At 36.2% G+C, this 20,201-nt stretch overlaps 1 protein-coding gene across 2 annotated transcripts in view; it reads left to right on the forward strand.

Moving 5' to 3' along the window:
* LOC149569014 (uncharacterized) overlaps positions 1-20,201 on the forward strand; it is a 299,791-nt gene that overhangs the window by 278,113 nt on the left and 1,477 nt on the right. The gene's annotated exons all lie outside the window — the stretch shown is intronic.

Genomic DNA, 20,201 nt, shown 5'->3' on the forward strand with positions numbered 1-20,201 from the left:
AGTATACATTGGTTCATCAGGATGAGCTCTTGTATAAGCTCTTGTGTTTTTTCTTTTGTTAGCCATTTCACTATATACTAAATAAGCACTAGCTTCAAAACCTTGACTGAGTCACCACCCTTCCCTTGGGAAAGTACACAATTACAATTATTCCTAACTTTGAGGAAAAATGCAAATAGAGATTAAAAAATATGATACAGATGGACCAATCACTGATATTATAACACTGCAACTCTTGCTTTGTTAGATAAGACACTTGGAGAGGTTGGATACATTAGTGTATCTCCATGGTATTTTGGTTTTTCTTTCTTTCTTTTCTAAATTCTCAAGGTTTATCACTAAAACATCCCCTTATAACCACGGACAAAATTAAACAATCTGACACCCACATACACAACAGGACCAAAGAAACTACAGTACTTTTCACAGATGTGTTGGACAACTCCTCAGTAGAGTCGCCATTTTGTTGGAGTTTTAAAACTACTGAGCAACTAAATGCTCAATACCAAAATGATAGTACTCAAATAATCTAAAGATTAGCCAATTCCTATAATCAATTACACAAGCAAAGCATTTGGATCCAACATTAACAAAACCAAGAATGGTTTCCTTCTCTTTAGGCTCTGCAAGACCAAGGTGGGTATACCTAAGGGGTGACTCGATCTGACTGTTGTTGTATGGACACTATCTTAGTTTCATTCTGATTCTCATCCTCAATCCATAAACACACAGCTAATTGTGACATTTAAACACAATACATCCCATATAACAGATTTGGTCATAAAGTCTTCTGTAGATTTGCAAGTATTCTTTGCAATACTAGCTAACTAGGGCTAGAATATTTCATGCAAACAAGTGTTGACCAACTTTGAAAATCTTCAGGAAATAAAAGTAAAATTGATTGTAAATTTTGCACTTGATACCCATTTATGATCTATTTCTCTTCCATCTGAATCAATTTGACCAGTGCAGAGTCTACTACAATTCTATAGATCTAATTTGTTGCCTTACAACAAATATTATCAGCAATTCTTACTGGAATCCATCATTCAAAACATCCTTCCCATTACTACAGCAACCTTATCAAATTCATCAAAGCTCTTACTTAATTCATTGAACTAATAGCAGTGATGAAAAGATATACAACCTAAAGGATTGCATTCAATTGCACAAGTTTTACTCACACAACATCAAGATGGCTAAGTAGCAAAGAGGAGACAAAATTCAGAAAGAACTAGTATGGGGACAGCTCATAATTTGTATTCATTTTCTTTCAAACTTTTATACACTTGCAGTAAACTCAGAATGACCTTAGGAAAAAACATAGAGATCATTCTGTATTAATGTATTCCCAGAAACTTACAGAGAAAATACATCATAAAGCTTGCTCAAATTATTTGGACAAAAGACAAACTAAGCGTATGACTAAAAGCCTTAGAAATCGGATCCTCACTTTGCCTTGAAAACTCATTTATATAGGCATGAGTTGCAACAAGCAAAGGGCAAATGTGATTGACAGGTGTCCTTCAAAAAGATACATACACCTGTCACATAGAGGACAAAACTGCAAATAACAGAAAGATATGCAGATCAAATATTCCTTTGTGGGTCCCTTCCTGTTACATTTCTTCATTCTAATTTTGGCTGCTACTCTGAATCCTTCATGTGTGCAATTGCTAAGCCCACCGATGATGAAATCTATTATGATGATTGCAAACTAACCTCAACTCGTGGGTTTCATCATCATAATACTATACTGTGAGAGTCACCTTTATTTGTCACTATTCCTTGGTTATATTAGTATCTTAGGGTTATGGGATTGTCACTTAATATGAAGCATCCGAGCTTGGAGGTAATGTGGCTGTCAAATATAACAAAATGGGCATTTTCTGCTTTCTCAGCTGTATCTACATTCAAAATCATTCCTATACCAAAATATGTCCCTCTTTTGAAAAGAAAAACATGCGTTAACAAAATGAAACTCACGAGTATAAAATCTTCTTCACCGTCTCCAAAAACTCTGCCCAAGGCTCTATATAACTCTACTACTCTGGTATTGTAATATATTTTCTTGGAAAATTCCTTAGAGAAGGGTTTTATTGCTAACAGGGTTCTAATTTTAGCAGGTTCACCCTTTGCTCTTTTCACTACCTTAGTGACTTGATCACAGCTTTTTGCCACAGTCTCCAGGAGATCATAATCCATAAAAACTCCTGGGATTACTAGTCTTCCTCGGTCAAAATTCCATATACTGGCATGTGGAGCAAACAACTTCCTCTCTACAAACCATCTTTTGAACAAATTTAAAACAATTCGCAAGGTATTAGCATCCCAGACCCAATTACCTTCATTAAGCAATCCCTCTGCTATCTACAACCTAGGATTTGATGAGTCGATTGGAGGCATTCTTTGACTATATCTTGCAGGACTGAAGCACAACAAAAATCACAGTATAGTTACCTTCTTGAAGTTCTTTCTTACTCCTTTCTCTTATTCAGCGACTTCTCCTTGAACAAGCTGCTTCACACACTTGCCAAAATCAATACAATCTTCTTATTAATTGCTTCTGCTCAAAAAAAGCTTGAAATCTCTACTCGCACAAGGTGGGACTGAGAAAATCTTTTGTGTTATACTCTGTGTTTTTTTACACATGTGAAGCTTTCATATCTAATAAATACATAGAGTGGCACCACCTTTCGTGCTTAAAACTGCGTCATTGATCTTTAAAAATCCTATGATCAAGGAATGTGGAAAAAGGTGACAAGTATTCCACTTGACAAGTTGGCCAGTCAACCCAATGAGAACTGACTACATAATACAACTCCCTCCCTGATGACATCTTCCTTTGGACCCACTAGTGATTGACCTTTTACACCATAGAGTCTCAAACCTTCGCAATTGATACCTTCGCTCTTACGCGTCAAACATTCCTCGAGCGTAAAACGCTTGCTGCTATCTTCTCTTTTCCTTTTACGCTCACATGCACACGTATCAGCAGAAACCTTGAAAGATTCCTTCACGTTGCTCCACTCACTTCATTACTTGGGACATCATAACTCTTTAAACATTCATCCTCTAGTCATACGATCTAGGCTTTACTCGTAGTACTGTGATGCCTCTTATCTTTTCTTTATTCGTCCTTTACACTCTCATGAGTTACCTTATCCTCATAATACCATAAAGCTTCTACAGATGACATTCCGCTATTATGTTTTTCCTTTTTCGTATAAGCGTAAAGCCTTGTATTCATTTCTTCACATTTCCTTTTATGTTCGTACGCTTAGACCGAACTCGTAACCACGGAAAAAAGATAGAATAGTTCTTCGTTCATACGCTTACCTTGCAAGCGTGAAGGCATAATGATAAAATTTCACTTTTTCACTGATCAACGACCTAGATTGCAGCATAAACAAATAGAAAATAACATTGCCGTTGATTTTTTGCACATGCAAAAATAAGAACTTAAGTTATCGGCCACGCAGGTTGGGCCCATTTGATGTTTCTGACGTGTCACCATTTGATTTGCTTGCACTAGGGCCCATGTGATCCCTCAACAGGTCCCACTTTAAACAATCACTGTTTTAATCTGGCTTTACGGTTGTTCAAGAGCCCAAGAAACGTATGCACGTAAATACAACAGCATCCCACCTTCGCTCCTATGAACTGACTTTATCCGTAGAACCGTAAAACATTTTGTGCATTCTTACAAACCATTCCTTTACGCCATGTCGGGGTATTACGCTCTTACACCATCCCTTAGTACGTAGATCTCAACTCAACACCTTCTCGTTCCCTCGTTCAACTGCTTACTCGTATTCTCGTAAAGCGTCACAACACATATGCTTCAAAACCTTTTACGATCACATGCTCAACACAATATCGTATGACCGGGAATATCTCTTCAAACCTCTTCTGCTCACCCGTTCAATTGTTCACCGTAAAGTCATAAAACCGCTTTCAAAGCATGAAAAAAGCCTTTACGTTTCTTCGCCTAAAGACCAAACGTATGATCAGGGAGACTCTAAATGAACTGTTCTGCTATTACGAAAGACAAAAGCATATGCCCGTAAAACAAAACTGTAGTGATTCTATCAATTTCCTCTTTAGAACGCATTCTTAAACTTACATGACCCACTTCAGAAGATGTAACACACACCTGATCTTCATCATAGCCTTCATTATCTGAAAAAACTTGTTGATGATGTAATTGATAAGCAATTTTCTTATTCTCCAAATCACTTTTTGTTTCTTCTAAATCAGAATCAACATAGACACTACACATGCTTACCATATTACAACTCTCATCATCATGACTCTTCTCTTCTTCATTCTCCTCAGTTTGTAGACTATGATCAGAAACAAATGACTGAGCAACTGCACAGTATTCTGCAGAATGAGGTGATTGGCAAATAATACACCATGGCACATTATCATTCATATTTACTGAACTCCTTTGTAGAGGATCTGGTGTACCCTTATCTTTTACATTTTGGGTTTGGTTAGGGATTGGCTTACCATCCTTCCACTGAGTTGTATAGGGGTAATTCTGCATTCTAGGTTGTTTATTGAAATTGCTATTATTCACAAGGGTCTTCTCAGCAACATTTGGCTTATTGAAACTGGTGGGATTCATCTTTTTTAGCAATTCCAACACCTGGCCTATTGTAGGTTCTTCTGGCTTCTTTCCTATAGGAGTTTTATCACCCTCCTTTTTGTTATTATTCTTGGGATTGAAAAACTTTGGGTCATCTCTTCTACCCAATTTGCCAGATGCTTTCCTATTATTCTCAATATTTACTGCAACCTTGTAAGCATACCTTAAAGTTTTAGGATCCTTATCCCTCAATTGGTAAGCCATTTTGCTATCAAAAGAATTAAAATATGTTGTGAGACAAACATCCTCATGCAACCTCATAACTTGAAACAATTTGTACATAGCTTTCTGAAATCTCACATTGAAGTCGAATGTAGACTCATTAGGATTCTTCTTGATATTGTTGAATTCATTTAGCATGAATCCAGCATTAGTGTTGTCTCCATATTGTTATTTGAATAATTTCTCTAAATCACTCCATGAACTAATACTGTCATCCGGTAGCCTTCTGAACCAATCCCTTGCATCCTCAGTTAGTGAATGAACAAACAACTTCATGACTACATCTTCATGTTCAACTTCATAATCATTTAACATGTCTATGAAAATTCTCAAATGTTCTTCACCAATACTAGCATTATTTCCAGAAAACTTAACCACTTTGTCTCTCAAATCAAAAGATATGGGATGTGGAGCACCAGGAATACCTGCAAATGATATTTGTCTATACTTTTCCATGTATACAGGTTTCTTCTCGAAACCAGGAACACTTGAGGTACTTGCTATGTTAGCTTGGTTTAGAGGAACACTTTGGGATTGTTGAGGTTGGACAACAAGGGCTTGAGTATAGGTGGTGGATGATGAGGCAGGAGCAAACTGAGATATTCCTTGAATTGAAACTACTGGTCCACAAGGAGGTACAAAAACCGACGCTGGGATGGATAAATTTGGCTATGAGGCTAATGCAAAATTAGACTTAATAAATTGAATTTTTCTCCTAGTTTCTACAGCTTGAGCTTCATTCTCCACTTTTTCAAGTTCTTTTGCAAGATCTTCCTTCTCTTTTCTAGCCTTCTCCAGATCTAAGTCTAATTTCGACATGGAAGGTTTTGTGGGTTTGCTTGGTTGAGCTTGAGGTTCATTTATTTGGACTCCTATAGCTTTACCCTTTCCTTTGTCTGCAACTTTCACAATAGGTTCTATAGGATTTACTTGTATAGGTTTATAGTCTTGGACTTGAGCAATAACTGGTTCTTGCTTTTGATTCAGGCGTTTTTCTTGTTCTTGAACTTTTTCTCTCAGACTGTCTATGTCTCCAAAAACATCAGTATGGAGAGTTGTAGTTTTCTCTTCTAACTTTTTATTTTGTTCCTTCAAGGCAGCCATCCTTCTTAGCAGAGCATCTCTTTATATTATGTCATCCAAGGTTGCTTGCTCCGTTTCTTTTTCAAGGCGAATGCACTTAGCTTCTTCCTCAACAACCCATTTCTTCAGAAATCCTATCTCTGATTGTACTTCTGCAGGATCTACAAAAGTAGCTTCTGAATCAACAGGGTCATCCAGATCTATAAGATTTGGTTCTATATATGGGACTGTTTTAGGATTAGAGGGATTTCCAAAAGAATTCCCGAGTCCTAACCTATGATGCATTTCGGCTATGAGATTTGTCTAGGGGATATATTCCCTATTGGTGACATTTCCTTATCTTGATATGCTCTTTCATCTGGTACTGAGGTAGTAAATATCCCTCCTAAGAACCTTGTGGTTTCTGATTCAGAGCTAAGTGAAGAAGACTCTCTCCCTATCACTGGTTGATACTAGGAATTGACAGATACACTACCTCTGAGTTTCTAGGTGGGATTTGAATTTGTCCTTTTCTTATTTAGGTTCTTCCTACCACCTTTAGGTAATCAGTATACATTGGTTCATCAAGATGAGCTCTTGTGTTTTTTCTTTTGTCAGCCATTTCACTATATACTAAATAAGCACTAGCTTCAAAACCTTGACTAAGTCACCACCCTTCTCTTGGGAAAATACACAATTACAATTATTCCTGACTTTGAGGAAAAATGCAAATAGAGATAAAAATAATATAATACAGATGGACCAATCACTGATATTATAAGACTGCAACTCTTGCTTTGTTAGATAAGACACTTGGAGAGGCTGGATACGTCAGTGTATCTTCGTGTTATTTTGGTTTTTCTTCCTTTCTTTTCTAAAGTCTCAAGGTTTGTCATTAAAACATCCCCTTATAACCATGGACAAAATTAAACAATCTGGCACCCACGTACACAACAGGACCAAAGAAACTACAATACTTTTCACAAATGTGTTGGACAACTCCCCAGTAGAGTCGCCATTTTGTTGGAGTTTTTAAACTACTGAGCAACTAAATGCTCAATACTAGAATGATATTATTCAAATAATCTAAAGATTAGCCAATTCCTATAATCAATTACACAAGCAAAGCATTTGGATCCAACATTAACAAAACCAAGAATGGTTTCCTTCTCTTTAGGCTCTGCAAGACCAAGGTGGGTATACCTAAGGGATGACTCAATCTGACTGTTGTTGTATGGACACTATCTTTGTTTCATTCTGATTCTCGTCCTCAATCCATAAACACACAGTTAATTGTGACATTTAAACATAATACATCCCATATAATAGATTTGGTCATAAAGTCTTCTGTAGATCTGCAAGTATTCTTTGCAATACTAGCTAACTAAGGCTAGAATATTTCATGCAAACAAGTATTGACCAACTTTGAAAATCTTCAGGAAATTAAAGTAAAATTGATTGTAAACTTTTGCGTTTGATACCCATTTATGATCTATTTCTCTTCCAGCTGAATCAATTTGACCAGTGCCTAGTCTACTACAATTCTATAGATCTAATTTGTTGCCTTACAACAAATATTATCAGCAATTCTTACTGGAATCCATCATTCAAAACATCCTTCCCATTACTACAGCAACCTTATCAAATTCATCAAAGCTCTTACTTAATTCATTGAACTAATAGCAGTGATGAAAAGATATACAACCTAAAGGATTGCATTCAATTGCACAAGTTTTACTCACACAACATCAAGATGGCTAAGTAACAAAGAGGAGACAAAATTCAAAAAGAACTAGTATGGGGACAGCTCGTAATTTGTATTCATTTTCTTTGAAAATTGTATACACTTGTAGTAAATTCAGAATGACCTTAGGAAAAAACATAGAGATCATTCTGTATTAATGTATTCCCAGAAACTTATAGAGAAAATACATCATAAAGCTTGCTCAAATTATTTTGACCGAAACAAACTAAGCGTATGGCTAAAAGCCTTAGAAATCAGACTCTCACATTGCCTTGAAAACTCATTTATATAGGCATGAGTTGCAACAAGCAAAGGGCAAATGTGATTGACAGGGGTCCTTCAAAAAGATGCTTACATACACCTGTCACAGAGAGGACAAAACTGCAAATAATAGAAAGATATGCAGATCAAAAATTCCTTTGCGGGTCCCTTTCTGTTACATTTCTTCATTCTAATTTTGGCTGCTACTCTGAATCCTTCATGTGTGCAATTGCTAAGCCCACCGATGATGAAATCTGTTATGATGATTGTAAACTAACCTCAACTCATGGGTTTCATCATCATTATATTATACTGTGAGAGTCACATTTACTGGTCACTATTCCTCGGTTATATCAGTATCTTAGGGTTATGGGATTGTCACTTAATATGAAGCATCCGAGCTTGGAGGTAATGTGGCTGTCAAATATAACAAAATGGGCATTTTATGCTTTCTCAGTTGTATCTGCATTCAAAATCATTCCTATACCAAAATATGTCCCTCTTTTGAAAAGAAAAACATGCGTTAACAAAAGGTTAGAGTAATTATACACATGAAACTCACGAGTATAAAATCTTCTTCACCCTCTCGAAAAACTCTGCCCAGGGCTCTATATATCTCTACTACCCTGGTATTGTAATATATTTTCTTGGAAAATTCCTTAGAGAACGATGTTATTGCTGACAGGGTTCTAATTTTACGAGGTTCACCCTTTGCTCTTTTCACTACCTTAGTGACTCAATCACAGCTCTTTGCCATAGTCTCCAGGAGATCATAATCCATAAAAGCAACTGGGATTACTAGTCTTCCTTGGTCAAAATTCCATATACTGGCAAGTGGAGCAAACAACTTCCTCTCGGCAAACCATCTTTTGAACAAATTTAAAACAATTTGCAAGGTATTAGTATCCCGGACCCAATTACCTTCATTAAGCAATCCCTCTGCTATCCACAACCTAGGATTTGATGAGTCGATTGGAGGCATTCTTTGACTATATCTTGCAAGACTGGAGCACAACAGAAATCACAGTATAGTTACCTTCCCTAAGTTCTTTCTTATTCCTTTCTGTAATTCAGCAACTTCTCCTCGAACAAGCTGCTTCACACACTAGCCAAAATCAATACAATCTTCTCATTAATTGCTTCTGCTCAAAAAAAGCTTGAAATCTCTATTCGCACAAGGTGGGACTGAGGAAACCTTCTGTGTTATACTCTGTTTTTTTTTTACACATGCGAAGCTTTCATATCTAATAAATACACAGAATGGCACCACCTTTCATGCTTAAAATTGCTTCGTCGATCTTTAAAAATCCTACGATCAAGTAATGCGGAAAAGGGTGACAAGTATTCTACTTGACAAGTTGGCTAGTCAACCCAATGAGAACTGACCAAGTATACAGCTCCCTCCCTAATGACATCTTCGTTTGGACCCACTGGAGACTGACCTTTTACACCGTAGAGTCTCAAACCTTCACAACTAATACCTTCGCTCTTATGCATCAAACATTCCTCATATGAGTGTAAAACCCTTGCGGCTATCTTCTCTTTTCCTTTTATGCTCACATGCACACGTATCAGCGGAAACCTTGAAAAATTCGTTCATGTTGCTCCACTCACTTCATTACTCGGGACATCGTAACTCTTTAAACATTCATCCTCTGGTCATACAATCTATGCTTTACCCATAGTACCGTGATGCCTCTTATCTTTTCTTTATTTGTCCTTTACGTTCTCACGAGTTACCCTATCCTCGTAATACCGGAAAGCTTCTACAGATGACATTCTGCTATTACGTTTTTCCTTTCTCGTATAAGTGTAAAGCCTTGTATTCATTTCTTCACATTTCCTTTTATACTCATACGCTTAGACTGAACTCGTAACCACGAAGAAAGGATAGAATAGTTCTTCGTTCATACGCTTACCTTGCAAGCGTAAAGGCGTAATGATAAAATTTCACTTTTTAACTGATCGACGACCTAGATTGCAGCATAAACAAATAGAAAATAACATCGCCGTTGATTTTCTGCACATGCAAAAATAAGAACTTAAGTTATCTGCCACGCGGGTTGTGCCCATCTGATGTTTGTGACGTGTCACCATTTGATTCACTTGCACCAGGGCCCATCTGACAACTCAACAGGTCCTGCTTTAAACAATCACTATTATAATCTGGCTTTATGGTTGTTCGCGAGCCCAAGAAACGTATGCACGTAAATACAAGAGCATCCCACCTTCGCTCCTACGAATTGACTTTATCCGTAGAACTGTAAAACATTTTTGTGCATTCTTACAAACCATTCCTTTACGCCATGTCGGGTTATTACGCTCTTACGCCATCCCTTAGAACGTAGATGCGTAGATCTCAACTCAACACCTTCCTGTTCCCTCATTCAACTGCTTACTCGTATTCCCGTAAAGCGGCACAACACATGCTTCAAAACCTTTTATGATCACACGCTTAGCACAATATTGTATGACCGGGAATATCTCTTCAAACCTCTTCCGCTCACCCATTCAATTGTTCACCGTAAAGCCGTAAAACCACTTTGAAAGCATGAAAAAAGCCTTTACGTTTCTTCGTTCAAAGACCAAACATATGATCGGGGAGACTCTAAATGAACTGTTTCGCTATTACGAAAGACAAAAGCGTATGCCCGTAAAACAAAACTTCTTTATGCTCTTACGCTGCACTATAAAACGCGACCACGGAAACAAGAGGCAGAAGGTATTTCACTCTTACGTGACAACTCTACACCGTAAGACTATAAAGGGAAAAATTTTAAGCGCTTTTCAAATCTTTTCAAAAATTTGAAAGGAGACCTAGGGTATTTTAATGGCTGGGTTGAGAGACAGACCTTGAGAATTTAAAAGAATTCCAACAACATAGAGACCAAAACATGAACTAGGGCAACCTAAGCATTTGAAAAATACAAGGAACGAACCTTAACCTACAAGATGCAATGTCTTAAATGATTTTTTACTAAAATTTGCAAAAATTTTATGCATTTTGAAAAATCAGACCAACAAGCTGAAACATTGTTAGGGGCTTAACCACCCAACCTAAGACCCAAATCTTATCCCCACATGATCTCCAACGAGAAAGGCCCTCCCTACCTGGAATAGATAAGGGTCATCTTGACATCCATTGGGCATCCTGGTATTTAACTCACCATATGACTTGGTAATAGGAGATTGCATTAACAGGATTATGCATGAGCTATTAATTAATTCATATTAAAATGATAAACATTGAATTGTCATAACTGATTACTGTTTCATGTTATTACAGATTCCTCTTTTTCACCTCATCACCCTTTTTCTTGGCCGCACAGCCAGGTGAGTCCCAGGTGTTAGGAATTCTCAGAACAACCAGTTCTGACAACTATTCAAGAAGATTACATGCATCCAGCATTTTACAATCTGTGATTACATAATTATGGTCTTTAAAGATTTCAAAATTGAATGTTTAGTTAATTAATTTAATCATAACTGATTTCTCTTCTGCGTTCTTGCAAATTAACTCCACCTCTTCACCGTTTCATGGTTTTTCTGCCAATGAATTCCTCGGTGTTAATAGTATTCTGGATTTGTTCGGAAGATTATAATAGCATGTGCATTGATGTTGATTCACTTAAACAATCAGGTTTTTAAACACTATTATTTGAATTCATAAATGATGCATTCTCAAGGATGCTCAAAGATTGATCTCTTATGCACATCAGAAAACCAACAACTAGTATATATATATTGATCTCAACTATTGTGCCTAGCCGGCTAAGGACAGATATCCAATCAAAAAAGAAAATAGTTGGAACATATTTGGTTCATTCTCGGACCTATCATTATGTATTGACTGAAAATAGATATTATACTCAGTGAAGAACAAACAATAATTACAATACTTTCCCTGGTGTTGGAAATCGTCTAGACAATCCTACATAGCATGACATTGACAAAAATTGATGCACTCATGTAAAAGACATAGGACAATAAAATTAGCATTGTACTGTCATGAACTATCATTAAGGTAAATGTATAAAGTAGAGCACTAACCTCTGATTAAACAATCATTAGATTGGACTTAGCAAGAATCACATGAATTGTTTGTGCAGATTCTCTACACCTCCTCACCATTTTAGGCTACCGTGCCGGTGATTCCCAGGTGCTCACGAGTTTATATCCACCATATTGCTTAACACCTCTTCACCTATATTGCCTGGTGAATTCCTTGGTGTTTGGATTTCATGATATCATTTCCATTCTTGAGTGTAATAAATTCTGAGCTGAGATAATTGTTCATGCATGGCTGATATACTATCTTGATTAAGTAATGTCAATGATATTGATGGTAGAATTCATATCTAATAATCTATTCAACATTCCCTTGAATTCGGTCAGCAATAATTAAATAGCAGTACATGGGAATTAATGTTCAAAGGCATACCCGACCAGTGCATCAACATGAAAAATTTACATACGTGGGTTGATGGCTTCAGAGCTTGGTCTTTACTTGAACCACGACAGACTTGGCACAAAGAAAGAATACAAGAAATAAAGAAACAAGACTCGGCAGAATCTTACATGACTCTTTGGTTTGATCGGATTCTTTGTGTCAGAAGAAAAGGGCTCCGTCCTTGCTTGATAACCCGCAAATATGAATGTGAAAGTGTTATGAAAAAAGACAGAATGGAAATGGTTTCAGTTGGATTTAAAGTTCAATCTCTCCACCCTATGTAAACTCAGAGAGCCCGATAGCTGAGATGAAGAAAGGTAAAAGATGTGTTGAGATATGATCATGAGACTCTATAAAAGAATTTGTAATAAAAGAAGCAGCTTGACTCTTTGGCTACCATCAGTTACAAGAAGCCATTCGAATGCCAATCAAATCGAATTTTAAAAAGAAAATAAAGTTGAAACATTATACAATTCAAATTGTCAAAGATTAAATCGATTTCCATGCCAAGTGTTAATCGATTGAAAGTAAGAAATTATAGTTGGAATATTATAATTCCAAACATTATTATATTTTGAACATTAATCATAATCACTTATTTAAATTAAAAAATTCTAATGATGCCAAATCAATTTTATATTATATGCACGTATATAAATAATTATTAAAAATAATATAACGAAAGATAAATTAAAATCTTAATCCTTTAAGATACGTTTCATATTTTAACTCAATTATATTAATTAAATTATTTATTAAATAACTCATGCAGGTCCCGCAAATTTATTTTGTTCCAAGTCGCTAGGTCCTCTACCCATCTGCTCAGTGATGGTGATACTCCTGCCTAATTCTTTTCTGACAATGCTTCCACCCCACTGACATGCTCCCTACAAGGAAATTGTCCACCGTTAAATTGTATTATCATAATAAATTATTTAAATAATCACAATGGTTAACCATCTTCTTAATTCCATGAATTCGTGATTAACAATCAACTAATATGCCATCTTCACTTGAAAGCATAATGACTAACTATCTTACCATTTCGCCAGATATAACAAATTAAACTGCCAACTGACTTCATGCGAACCTCAATGGCTATATTTCAAGTTAGGTCAAAAATTGGGATGTAACAACCCCATTGCAAATGAGGACTCCCTCTTTTTCTTGAGCAAGTAGGAGTCGTTGTCTTAGGTGATTTTGGTTGGCAACATTTTCAAGTCTCCAAGTCTAGGGTGAGTTTGAGAAATTTTGGCCAGGGTTTGTATGAGAGTTTTGGTGTCCTTCCAGGGTGTTGTTGCCTAAGTCTTAAGTCGGAGAGCAAATTGTAGTCCAAGTGAGAATGTTTGCATGTTTGAGAAATAGAAGGATTGTGAACAGACCATACTCGAGGGAAATTCCTGAAACTTAGGATTCTCCACTGGGGTGAAATTCCTAACACGGGATTTTCCCCTCCTTATTTCTCCCCAAAATCTCAAGATTCCTTCTTTGAACAAAATGAGGTGCATGCACTTTAAGAGATCCTTAATTATGGTGGCAGGCTAATTATTCCAATACTAAAACAATGAGAGGAAAAAATCGTAATTTTCTTAAGGATTTTGCACCATGGAAAATTTCTGACACAGGATTTTCCACTAGAGCGAAATTCCTAACACTCAGGATTTTCCCTGGGGGAAATTCCCGACGCTCAGGATTTTCCTTGGGGAGGAATTTTCCCCTCATCAACCCAAAAAGAGGTGCAAGATCATGCTAAGGCGTAGCGAATCAAAGATAAGTGAAAGAATGGGCATAACGGGTAAAATGACAAGTTTTAGGAATCTAAGTGGCAAAACTGGGTTCGTGGGAAATTCCTAATGCTCAAGATTTTCCACCACATCAATTCTCCCAAATTTTGCCATCCTCTAAGGCATTTAAAGATCGATTTATGGCATGAGGACAATTTCATGAGCAAGACTAGAACAAGGAATCACCAAGGAATTTTGAAATATGGTAAAATTTGTGAAAATCATATTCAGGGGAAATTCCCGACACTCTGGATTTTCCCCAAGGCGAAATTCTTGAGCCTCAGGAATTTCCACCACTTTTTCGCCTTTCATTATCTTTACCAAAATGCATTTCAATAAAATGTTAGAGGGAGAGGAGGTGGAGTTAGGATAGAATTGGGCAGCAATGATGAAATTGAGAAAGTTTTAAGAAAAAGAAAGGCTACACTATGTTCGGTGAAAATTCCCGAGTGAAAATTCTCAATGCTCAAAATTTTCCACCAAGGGAAACTCTTGAAGCTAGGGATTTTCCACCACCCAACTCTCATCCTCTATAATTCACTGTCATGAATTATTTTGCAGCCCAAGGACGAAAATTCAATTTTTTTCTTTGATGCTAGCGCTTTTAATTTTGCAATTAAATTAAAATAAAATTTAGGCATTATCACCACTAAAATGCCTAGCACTCAATGATTGAAAAGGAAAAATTTTAGTTACTCCAAGACACATTGAATGGGTAGATTGAAGAGTTGTCGAAGAAATCAATTTTACTGCTAAAATTGGGATGAATTTTATTAATTATTGATGTGATTTTATTTTCAGATTTTTTTCACAAAAGTAATGCTTTCTTCCTTTGTTTTGCAAGGTGAATTCAAGGAGGACTGAATTGAAATCCGTCGGAAAATCTTAGAAAATTAGAGCTTTGTTGGTGCACATACCCTCCATCATCATGCCAACAGAAATTGGGGCAAGGGGATGATCAAGACCTCAAAACTTCAAGTGGATGCTATGAGAAGATGGCTCAAGTTGGAGGGCTCAAGTGAGAAGGAAACATTCATGTTTAAGCTATCAAACCACAAATTCAGACTGAAATCAAGATTAAATTTAGGAAAGCACAGAGGTTCTAGCTACATGAGGAAATATTCAAAGAGAATCAAGAAAGATCAAGCTCACAAGTTCATGAAGATGCAAGTGATTCAAGTCAATTCCTTGAGGAAATTTCAAAGGATGGATAAAAGCTTAAACATTGAGAGATACATTTGCAAACATCTTCTCAAGTCAAGACTCCAAGCACGTTATAAGGATATGATGAGGTGGTAATTGTTTGTCTCCTCCAATTAGAAAATATCAGTTTCAAGCATAGTCAATCAAATCATGCCAAATGTCCCATTTTCTCATTGGTTGGGAAAAACCATTGTAATTTTCTTATTGGTCCACGAGTTGATGGCCTCATGTAATTGGTTGTAAATTTGGCAAACTCTATTTAGGGTTTATAGAAATAAATTTCAGCCCTTGATCTTGAATCGATCTTGGCCCTTTGTTGTAATGGAACTACTATAAAAGGCCAAGGTCTTCTCATTTGTAAGAGATGAGCCTAGGAAATTAGATTAGGAGGTGAGATTAGAGAGCTAGAGTAGAGTAGGATAGCTAAGGGAGAGACTTGATCAAATTGTTCCTATGATGCTTTCAAAGTAATTGATGATTCATTGTTGGTTCTTCATGGTGGATTACTTATTATTGCTTTGTAGTATTGCATGGTTTCATCAATCTTTCACTTGGAGTTGATTTATTTTCATGTTGAATTAGTTTAGCTGGATGAAAGTTGTTGTGGATATTTACTTGTTTGACTCAAACAAATTTGAGCCACTAGCATTCTTATGGATTGTAAAAGTGCCCTGTGTGGTAAACTGATGAACACTAATGCTTAACTTCAATTGGTATTGAACCTTTAATTTGCACTCATTTGGTGGGATTAAAAAGGAAGCATCAATATGAAAACCATTCGAGCATACTTGGAAGCTTGCATTAGGGGAGTTTAGTCGTTGATTAAGCTCCATCTAGTAGAGTTCATTCCATTCACAAGTCCTTGTGTTCGATCTTAGGAATAGTAGTAGTTAAGTTTAAGTAAGTTAACAAGGCGAGTGTTGAAACTAAGGAGTAATATCTTCATTGTACGCTGTGAAGCTACATCTTTAGAAGTGTATTGCCAAATCTTGAGAAATGACATAAGTCCCCTTGATGATCTAGCAAATCACATAATTTCCACTGAGCTAGTATCCTTAGTAAAAGAACCTTGAAGTCATTTAATGATCTTAGTTTGCTAGCTTAGCATAAGAAGTGACTATATATCAAGAGAGAATTGAATATTTGGTGTTTCACTTCAAATCGTTAAGTGTTTGATTCTACATGTTGTAGTAGAACAAAACTCACATCAATAGGTCCCAAGAAGTGGTAAATGCAATGCCTCCCTACGATGTAGTACCTGCAGGCCCACCCCACTGTGCTCATGGAGATAGTAATCTGACAACAAAAACAAAGTAACCACAAACATCATAGAGGCTACGCACATGCTCAACATAATGCATGACTCAAGGGTAGTACAATAGTCCAAGTATATTTGCAATGCAAAGTCTTAGGGTCACTACTCAGAGTTGTAAATGCTAACATGCAAGGACTAGTGGAGTGTCATTATTTGGCTCATAATAGCCCAAGTAGCATCGAGTCTTCAATCAACATTCATAGAAAATTAGGCTCAAAATGTATCTTCAATCAACACCTGCAGGTGGCTAGATATCGTGTCTTCGATCAACAACCTCAAGGGGACAAGACACTGACTTACCTTCAATCAACACCCTCGGGTGGTCAAGTAGTCAATTACTCTTATTATTATGTTTTAATCCCAATTTTGTTTATCACGTACTCTCTATGTTACTAGATCGAGCCACTTTTTGGCTAGGGTACACGTGAGAATTCACTCCACAATTCTACCTAGGCAATGAATCCCCAAAATATACTAAGGGACTCAATTGACCTCAAGCCAAGAGAACAGGTCCCACAAGATCTTGTTAAGGCATACTCAATGTACTTGTGAGGTGGTCTCAAACACTTCCCTCATGTACCCAAGATGCGACCACAAAATCAAGCATCAATTCAAATCCAATCGATGGAAAAATAAGCCAAACAATACACATGGCAAACTCAACTAGGCACTTTGTTGGGCATATGGATTTGTCTACACATCTAAGAATCACTAAGTAAAAGCATAAAGTGATTGTAGACATGGAAGACAATCCATTCCAACATTTAGAAATGTTAAACAAGAAAAATGACAATTTTGACCAACATGCAAAATGAGAAAAACCCCAAAATGCCAAAAATTCAAACTTTTCAAAAAGCAATGAATGTAAAGCTCATTTTGCATCTCCAGTGTCCCAAAAATCCAATATATATCCATTTGTAGGCACTTCACAAAAATCCGAAGGCATAATTGTGCCAAAACCTTGTGCCAAAACCTCAAAAACACATGGCAAGCTTAAAGAAATACTCACACTTGTCCAGCCGGGTGAAGGAAAATGAAAAAAATGTGGAGGAATGATAATTCTCAACCCACAAATCTATTGCAGTCATTTTCAAATGAAATAATGAAGCAATGAGAAAGATCTCCAATATTTAACGTTATGTTTAATTTAAAAGCGTTTAAATAAATGATTCATGACTATTCTGAGCATATATCATTGAAAGTAAATAACTGATATCCATAGCATAAGAGCACAATAATTAAGAGTCCAATAATCATCATCTCAATGCATAATCAATTATCCAAATACAAAATAAATCATATATCATAAGACATCATGCCACATCACTAGCATCATCATTCAAATATGACCAAACTGAAATAGCAACATAGTCTAATTTCTACCAGCTATGCTACTGATAAAGCAAAAAAAAAGTATTGTCATAGATACATCTCACGATGCAGATGATCACATAATAAAAAATAGGAGTATATCTCGCATCAAAATTAGCATGGAACAAAATGCAAACACGGGAGGCACTACACTAATTCTAAGCAAGTCTGGAAGAGTAGACTTGGCTAGTTTATTAAATTTAGAAAAATATGTATAACATTTCAATGCTTGTTTTGTCTTTGACATGCCAATTAAGGATTTGCAAAAAAATATGAAAATGTTGTTCACCGTCTAGTACTGTGTGGTTTTGACGGTCTTCATTTGGGGAGCCATATTATGATAGGGTACACATCAAGGGCATTTCCTTTGAATTCTGCTAGGGGTATTGCCTCTAGTCTTATAAAGAGGTGCTGTCCCTTGACCCCATTGGGGATGTTGTGCCTCAACCTTGTCGGGGTGTTGTTCAAAACCCAATCAAAATATTAGTCTAAGCAAGTAATAGGCCGGTGATGAATCAGGACCATAAAATCTACAAAACTATATATCCTTTGTTGCAAATCTCTGTTTCTTCAAAGCCACAATCAAGAATTGTCTTGTTTCATACTTAAGACAACTTCTTTGGTATGCAAAGATTGCCATAGGAAACATTGGCATGCTACTGTCATTGTACTGGTGAATACAAGTCAAGTCATATTTGTATCACTATCAACCATGCCATTTATAGACAATTCATAAACAATCCCATCTATTGGTATCCTACTTAAGTCAAGCTAGAACATAAGTATATATCATTTTATTTAATCATTCTTTTTTGTTGGTGAGCTTGAACACAAAATATACAGCCTTCATGACTTCAAGGAAATTTTAAATTTATCACTTGAGTAAAACACACATTAATCACTGAGACACAAGCAAATGTAATGGATACATCATCTACAAATTGCCTTAGATGCCAGCAGATGACTTGCTATGACGTTGGGATGAGTAATGCAGTGTCCTCTTAGCTATAGAATAATATTTTTAGTTTTGATATCTGTTTTGATTGCATGGATTTCATATTCCATATGAGTTATTTTTAAATGTGCTTTTACTGTCCACTAAAATTTGTATTTATACTCGATTAATGTATACTTGTGTATGTTATCAAAGTAGCTTCTATCGGATGAGATTATTCTCTTTATTTATTAAAGGGGGCATGAAACAAATTTTAAATCCTTAAAAATCTTTGAATTTCTTGTGTTTTTCATTTTGCTGAGTCTGCGCTGTGTTCAAGCCCGAGTCAAAAATCAGTTTGCCAAGTGTGAGGCTAGTCCAAGTCTTGTAATACCGATTTAGAAATTTAGAAAAACTAGAAGTATGTGGAGCAGATATTGTTCCATGTCTAAACTAGAAGGCATTTTTGTTTTATTTCATTTCCCCTAATCAGATGGAAAGTACTTTAGATCGGTGTCTTACCTCTCGAATGCGGTATATTCTTTCATCCATCTACAACCTCTCTAAGCTAATTTACTTTCTCAAGGTATATGCTGTAATGTAATGTATGCATCCTGTTCTTAGTTCTATAATTTTAAGAACGCCTCGCTTTTTTCTCTTCTTTCTCAATGCTTTGAGTTGTATGTTATTTAAAATAATATCTCTGTTCTGCAATCTCCAGACATGGAGATCTAAACTCATGATATTGTCATTGCCTATCTGGTGGTGTTATTTGACTATGGCCATTTGAGCGGTGTTTGAAGGATATAAAAATACCTTTGGAAAACAGAAAGTTATGCATGGTTAAGGTGATTGAGAAGCATACCGTTTCTCATCAAAGTTGGATTTTTATTATCAGAATAGTCTGAGATTTAAACACATTTTACATTTAGTCCTATCTGAAACTAGAAACGGGCTTAGACCTTTCTATCTTATATTTAATGTCTAGAAGATAATTTTTGGAGGCGGCTGTTTCAGGAAACAAAACAGTTATACTAATTGTACAATGTAACATTGTAATAAACTTGGAAGCCTGCTTTCTCCATGTAAATTGCAGCCTCTTGCTATCTAAATGCTAATGAGTATTCGGAATTGCATTATTTTTTATGCCAATTTGAGACACGGGTTTTTTCCTTTTACAAGTTCATACCTTGCTGTCAAA

This window comes from Cupressus sempervirens, chromosome 3 (genome assembly GCF_028749045.1).
Source record: "Cupressus sempervirens isolate cs-2001-9-10 chromosome 3, ASM2874904v1, whole genome shotgun sequence".
NCBI classification, from domain to species: Eukaryota; Viridiplantae; Streptophyta; class Pinopsida; order Cupressales; family Cupressaceae; genus Cupressus; species Cupressus sempervirens.